The sequence below is a fragment of the Triticum urartu genome, chromosome 3A (assembly GCF_056163025.1).
Source record: "Triticum urartu cultivar PI428250 chromosome 3A, HENAU_Tu73, whole genome shotgun sequence".
In the NCBI taxonomy this organism is placed as follows: Eukaryota; Viridiplantae; Streptophyta; class Magnoliopsida; order Poales; family Poaceae; genus Triticum; species Triticum urartu.
Window position 1 is genome coordinate 133211908 of NC_141875.1, and position 8070 is coordinate 133219977.

Genomic DNA, 8070 nt, shown 5'->3' on the forward strand with positions numbered 1-8070 from the left:
TGGGGCACGGGGTCGCCCGAGGCGAGCGGCTCTGCGCGGGCGGGCCACGCCGCCCATGGGTCTGGGTTGCCCTCCTGGTCGCCGGGCATGGTGATGACGACGCGACGGGGCACGGAGCGGTGGAAGACGAATTCCGGCGCACCCCTACCTGGCGCGCCAAATGTTGGATTTCGGGTTCCGGCAGACCCTTGAGGTTTGAACACTGGGGTGCGCGCGGAGATTTCGCCTCCTACCTACCTGCTCCCCTCTGCCATGCTAGGATCTAAACTATGGAAAGAACAACACAAGAGACACAGGGTTTATACTGGTTCGGGCCACCGTTGTGGTGTAATACCCTACTCCAGTGTGTGGTGTGGTGGATTGCCTCTTGGGCTGATGATGATGAACAATACAAGGAAGAACAGCCTCGCGAGGGCCTGTTCTTGGCTGGGGCGATGAACCGCTGGGAAGAGTTCAGTCACCCTCTCTCTCTCTCTCTCTGGCTGCTTCTCTAGTTCCAACTAACCGACCCAAAAAGACCCCCGGAACCGAACCCTTGCTATGTGGGTGGCCGGTCCTATTTATAGAGGCCCTGGTCCTCTTCACAAATATCGAGCGGGAAGGGAGCCAACAATGGCGGGCTAATTTGAAAGGGGACAGCAAGTATCAGCTATCCTGACAAACGTAGTCTTCGCCTGCGCAAAGCTCTGGTGATGACGCCGTCTTGGGCTCCATGGTGACCTCTTTCTCGTAGTCCCCCTGGTCTTGGTCTCGTTGCACCGAAATGGCAACCTTTGCCTGATGCCTCGGTACTCCGCGGCTGCGCTTGCCCCCTTTGCACCAAAGAGGAAAGGAGGACGCTGCGCGGGCTGGCACCCGCCTGGCGCCTTGAGTCGTCATGGCTTGCGTCACGGACACCTCGTGAGGTACCCCGCCTTGATCTCTCCGCCTCCTCATGAGCCAGCCTGACGAGGCCATGCCTGAGGAAGCTCCGCGTCGTACGCCCCGCGAGTCTTGGCCCCTCGCGAGGGTCTTGGGTTTGTGTTGATGAAGATGGGCCGTGCTGGGCCCCCCTTTGAGCCACGCCGCAGGCCGCAGGCAGGCAAGTCTGGGGACCCCCGTTCCCAGAACACCGACAAGGACCTCGAGGTTAAATTAACTCATGGGATGGGTCGTATTGGTCATTTAATTTGACAGATATGACCCATCCTATCAGTTAATTTAACATCAACACAACTTCCCATCCATTCACCCATCTGATGGCTGCTCCAGCCTGAGCACACTTAACTTGAGAGTTTTCTTACATGAGCTACTAGTGGAACAGCCAGTCCTTGCTGATAGGATGCCTCTTTGCATCCTTATGGCATATCGAGATGACCGCTCGTCTCCCAATGGCAAATAGTTGTTGTGTAGACAGAGCATATCACATACGTCTTATTAGAAGCAATCGTCTGTGTTATTATCGGTCTTCGCACACATTTCTGATTACAGACCTGTTTGTCGCGTATCACACACATCTTGTTATATTAAACCATTTTTGTTCTCTTGTCTCAACGCAAACAGTTCATCCGAGTGAACCGCATGCCGTATATCGCACACACCTTCATCTGGCTGCCCGTTTCTTTTGTGTTGCCTAATCACAAACAGTTCATCCGAGTGAACTGTATGCTGTATATCGCACACATCTTCATCTGGCTGCCCGTTTCTTTTGTTCCTCCTCATTGCAAACAGTTAATTGAGCTAAACCATATGCCCTGCATCGCACACGCAACTAAAATATGAACTGTGTTTGATGCATCCTCCATCGCAAATACTTTGCACCTTTTTTGACGGTTATTTTACACCACCGTTTGCGATTATGGCATCGCACACAATTTCGTCGAAGGGTCTCTGATCGTAGTGTCGCGGTAGCAGCAACCTGCAGTAGTGACATGTCCACTACTATGTTGAACAAAATAGGTGACATCGGGTCTTCCTGTCTCAGACCCTTATGTGTCTAGAAATAATGACCTATGTCATCATTTACTTTGATTCCGACACTGCCTTTTTGCGTAAAGGAGTCTACCTACTTTCTCCAGGATTGATCAAATTCATTCATCCGCAAGGCTTGCTGAAGAAATGGCCATTTAACTTTATTGTACGCCTTCTCAAAGTCCACCTTAAAAACTACTCCATATAAATTTTTCGTGTGGATCTCATGGAGCATTTCATGAAGGACCACGACCCCTTCTAGGATGTTTCTATCCGGCATGAAGGTTATTTGATATGGCTATACCACACTATGTGTAATCTGCATTAGCCTATTCGTGCCCACCTTGGTAGAGATTTTAAAACTAACATTGAGAAGACATATCGATCAGAACTGCTCAATCCGCACAGCGTCTATTTTCTTAGGGAGGAGAGTAACCGTACCGAAATTCAAGTGAAATAACTGCAAATGCCCAGAGAACAAATCATGGAACATCAGAAGCAAATCACCCTTAATAATATGCCAACATCTTTTATAAAACTCAGCCGGAAATCCATCCGGTCCAGGAGCTTTATTATTCTTCATCTGTGAAATTGCGTCAAACACCTCTTTATCCGAAAACTGGGCGGTTAAGATTTTGTTATCATCCGTCGCAAGTTGAGTATATCGTCAACCCTCGACTCGTCTAAGGATACAAAACTATCTTCCTGAGCCCCAAACAATTATTTGTAGTAATTGGTGATGCATTTTGAGGTTATCCTGACCCACAATCGTCCCCTCATCTTGCTCTAACTGAAATATTTTCTTTTTCCTATGCTTTCCATTTGCAATCATGTGATAGAATTGAGTATTGTTGTCCCCTTGGACGACCTTTTGAACTTTAGCTCTGAGAGCCCACTTCACTCTTCCTCTCGAAGCAGTTCTTCCAGCCTCAGTTCAGCCTCCACATTAGCTTCCAGCTCTCTGTGATCTAAAATGGATGACTCGGCTTTCAAATCTAAGGTACTAATAAGGTCAAGGAGCCTTTCCTTCTCAACCCGATAGACGCCACTCAGATGTTTAGCCCAACGGCGTAGGAACTGACGTAAGTGCCTAATCTTATTCTGCCATCTTTCTATACTCGATCTTCCTCCTGAATCTTTTGCCCACTCCTGTGCTATTAGAACCAGGAAACCCTCTCTCTCAAACCATGTTAATTCAAAAGAGAAGATATTCTTATTTCCCACGTGAGTTGCCTCCCCAGAGTCAACAAGTAATGGAGTATGGTCAGATATCCCTCTCGATAATGCCTGGACCTTCACCAAGGGAAACTTCTGCCCCCATTCCATGCTGGTAAGAACATGATATAACTTCTCATATGTTGGAATTGGCAAGGTATTAGACCAGGTAAACTTTCTACCAAAAAGCTCGATCTCTCTGAGATCCAGGCTTTCAATTATTTTGTTAAACATAAACGACCATCTGCCATCAAAGTTGTCATTGTTCTTTTCTTCCCGCCATCATATAATGTTGAAATCACCCCCACCAGGATGGGGAGCTGTTCATTTCCACAAATACGAACTAAATGAGCAAACTCAGGTTTGAGCTCAGGCTGAGCGGCTCCATACACTGCCACAAGTGCCCATTGGAAACCGTCAACCTTCGACCGGACTCGAAATTTAACCGCAAAGTCCCCCATGACAACATTCCGGACCTCCTGTAACACCCTGAATGTAACTTGCCATATTTGTATTCCAACTCTTGCCATTTCTGGCACTAAGTTATGATATTTCCTCGTTGTTGGGTTTTTGTCTTCGTGTTGTTTTGTCTTTGTCATGCTTCTCATATCATGTCATCATGTGCATCGCATTTGCATACATGTTCGTCTCATGCATCCGAGCTTTTTCCCGTTGCCTGTTTTGCATTCCGGCGCTCCTATGTCCTCCGGTGTCCCCTTTTACCTCTTTTCGTGTGCGGGTATTAAACGTTTTCGGATTGGACCGAGACTTGTCAAGCGGCCTTGGGTTACTACCGGTAGACCACCTGTCAAGTTTCGTGTCATTTGGACTTCGTTTGATACTCCAATGGTTAACCGAGGAACCGTAAAGGCCTCGTGTGTGTTGTAGCCCAACACCCCTCCAAAGTGGCTCAAACCCACCTAAACCTCCTCCATCATCTAGGCCGTTCGATCACGACCGCGTGGCCGCAAACCGTGCTCAATTTGGAGCCTCCTAGCTCCCTCTACCTATAAAAAGGCATCTCCCCCGAAAATTCCGGGTCATTTCTACCCTAACCCTAGCTAGTCCCTCTCCCCTCCATGCAGCCAGACGTGTCCGCCCGCCGCCGGACGTATCTCCGCCGCCGCTCCACACCAGTCGCCGCCTGCCACGTGTCGCCGCCGCCTCCACCCGCCGTGCCGGCCCGTGAGCCCATGGCCGGCCCTCCCGCTACACCGACCGGGCCCGCGCCCCGCCGCCCGCGCCGCCTCACCGCCGTCTCGCCGCGCCGCCGCCTGAAGCTCCGCCGCGCCGCCCGCGCCGGCCACCGCACGAGCCTCCTCGCCGGCGAGCTCCTCCGCCCGGGCTCTCCTTCTTCCTCTCCGACCGGCCCCGCTCGCTCCGGCCGTCTCCAACTGCTCCGGCGACCTCGTGTATTGTTCCGGCGAGAGGATCCGGCGAACCTCGAGAAGCGTGCAGATCTGGATCCAAAACCCTAGGGCTGACTTTTGCCCTAATCCCAGTATTTTTTCATCGCATCATATATGTGCACCCATGGCTCCGTTTCGGGCGTGTAGCATATCAAATTGTTCGTCTCGATGAGTATTTCATTTCATTCCATTGCACCATGTTCATTTGAGTTCATCTTGATGCCCTAAATGCTGTTGCAAGAGTGCTATGCAATGTTAGTTTTAGATTCTTATCAGAGATTAGACATTTGTCATTTTTGCCATGTTTTATGTGTGCCTCCTATGAACTTGAGCCCTACATGTGTTTTGAAGTATGCCATGCCATCTTTACAGGGGTGTATGCCATGTATTTTTGTGATCTTTGTCGTGACTAGCACAAGCATGCAAAGTAGCTCTCATTGTGTTGCTGATTTCAGGGACTTAAAAATCTTCTAAGTCTTTTCCCTGATAATATTTTTATGCCATGTATTCTTGTTGCTACAGAGTGATCCATGCCTCTTTTGAGCATGATCAGTAAGGATGTTTTGTAGATATTGTTGTGCTCTATCCATCCATGTCTTTGTTTGAAATTATGGTGCAACCTAGCTTGACTCAATCGAGCTCTACTTTTGCTATAAAATGTTCCTGGCAGAATGTTTATGTGTTAAGCATTTTTGCCGAGGTTGTTATAGTTGATCCATGCATGCTATGAGTGTGTTCCTGCCATGTTTAGCTTCTATGCCATGTCTACTTGCTAGGTGTATGATTAGTTTGTCATGCAATGCCTTGTGGTGAGTGCATCGAGCTCGTAAACATGCCTACTTAATATCTGTTTTGCCATGTTCCAATTTTCTACTAAGTCTGAATGTGTTAACGAAACTTGCTATGTTCACATGGTTGCCATTGTATCTTCTGGTCCCTTTTGGCTTATGGTCAGTAAGGGACTTTTGTTGTATGCTTTGAGTAGCTTCATGCCATGTCTTGCTTTGCCATGATATGTTCCTGTAGCATGTTGTTATCTTGCTCTAAACATTGCTTCCTGATGTTAAATTCCTGGCATGTTGTTATTTTCAGTAAGTCTGTAACATAATATCTTTTGCACTTTTGTCCTGCTTGTTTGAAATTGCTATTGAGTGAATTAGCCGTAGCTCAGTGTTCATCTTTTGTCAAGCATCTTAAGTGGATCTATGCCATGTGCTTTGTTGTTATGTTAGAGTGCAGTAGCTTGTTGTTCTTGATGCATTTAGATGGCCTCGTGCTGTTAATCGTAGTTCGGTGCCATATTTGTTTTGCTTGTCATTTGCAAACCGTGCATTCGTTTCCGGTGATCTTTATATCGATCACGACCGAAATCAACTCATCTTTTCAGTGGCACTCTTGGTTTTCCAAGTTGAGGCTAGGTTCAATCTTTCCTTTCCGAAACATGCATATGCATTGCATATTGCATCCCGCATATCATGCCATGTTTTGCATCATGTTGCTTGTGCATTGCACCGTGGTTGATTGTGTCTCCCTTTGCTTGTGTTCTTGCTTTGGGTAGAGCCGGCAGACGAGTACGTGATCGAAACATGCATATGCATTGCATATTGCATCCCGCATATCATGCCATGTTTTGCATCATGTTGCTTGTGCATTGCACCGTGGTTGATTGTGTCTCCCTTTGCTTGTGTTCTTGCTTTGGGTAGAGCCGGCAGACGAGTGCGTGATCGAGGAGCCCATTGAGTATGCTTACGAGGATCAAGCTAACTTCAACTCGGAGAAATTTGCAGGCAAGATGACTGTAACGCCCCGGACACACCCGTCGGTGGTCGTTACTCCTGGCGGGATCTAGACTGGCCCCACAGATCAATACTAGTCTTTTCTTCACACTTTGTCCTCACTCATGCGCACCCAGGAGCAACTTCCCGGTCGGTCACCCATCCTGACACTACTTCATGCTGAGCACGCTTAACTTTGGAGTTCTGTCCGAATGGGCTCCTGGAAAAGAAGGAATTCCCTATTAATATGAGTAGTCTATCATCCCTAATAAGCCAGGCCATCACATGCAGCCCCACTCAGAGGAACCGACGTCCTCGTCGGGCCACGGGAACGTTCCCTCTTGGCACATACGTCTGTGCTTCCAGTCTAGTACATGTGCCATGTCGTGTGCCACGACGGGTCACAAACGTCATGAACAACACGACCACGCACCTGGCTACAACCATCCGTGTAACCGCGAGGGTCGGCTCTGATACCAACTTGTAACGCCCCAGACACACCCGCCGGTGTTCGTTACTCCTGGCGGGATCTAGACTGGCCCCATAGATCAATACTAGTCTTTTCTTCGCACTTTGTCCTCACTCATGCGCACCCGGGAGCAACTTTCTGGTCGGTCAACCATCCTGACACTACTCCAAGCTGAGCACGCTTAACTTTGGAGTTCTGTCCGAATGGCCTCCCGGAAAAGAAGGAATTCCTTATTAATATGAGTAGTCTATCATCCCTAATAAGCCAGGCCATCACAATGACCATATCCTCGAAATCACTTCTATCTTTGCTTGCTAGATGCCCGCTCTTTTGATATGCCTATGCTACGATACCTACCACTTGCTTATCATGCCTCCCATATTGCCATGTCAAACCTCTAACCCACCTTGTCCTAGCAAACCGTTGTTTGGCTATGTTACCGCTTTGCTCAGCCCCTCTTATAGCGTTGCTAGTTGCAGGTGAAGATTGGAGTTTGTTCCCTATTGGAACATGTTTATTGTTGGGATATCATTATTATATCTTGTCTATTTGAATGCATCTATATACTTGGTAAAGGGTGGAAGGCTCGGCCTTATGCCTGGTGTTTTGTTCCACTCTTGCCGCCCTAGTTTCCGTCATACCGGTGTTATGTTCCTTGATTTTGTGTTCCTTACACGGTTGGGTTATAATGGGAACACCTTGACAGTTCGCCTTGAATAAAACTCCTCCAGCAAGGCCCAACCTTGGTTTTACCATTTGCCACCTAGCCTCTTTTCCCTTGGGTTTCCGGAGCCCGAGGGTCATCTTTATTTTAAACCCCCAGGCCAGTGCTCCTCTGAGTGTTGGTCCAAACTAGAGCCCCTTGCAGCGCCACCTCGGGGAAACTCGAGGGCTGGTTTTAGTTGTACGGATTGCTTATCCAGTGTGCCCTGAGAACGAGATATGTGCAGCTCCTATCGGGATTTGTTGGCACATTCGGGTGGCTTTGCTGGACTTGTTTTACCATTGTCGAGATGTCTTGTAACCGGGATTCCGAGTCTGATCGGGCTGTCTTGGGAGAAGGAATATCCTTCGTTGACTGTCAGAGCTTGTGATGGGCTAAGTTGACACTCCTGCAGGGATTTGAACTTTCGAAAGCCGTGCCCATGGTTATGGGCAGATGGGAATTTGTTAATGTCCGGTTGTAGAAAACCTGAACTTAATTTAATTAAAATGATTCAACAGAGTGTGTGGCCGTGATGGTCTCTTTTCG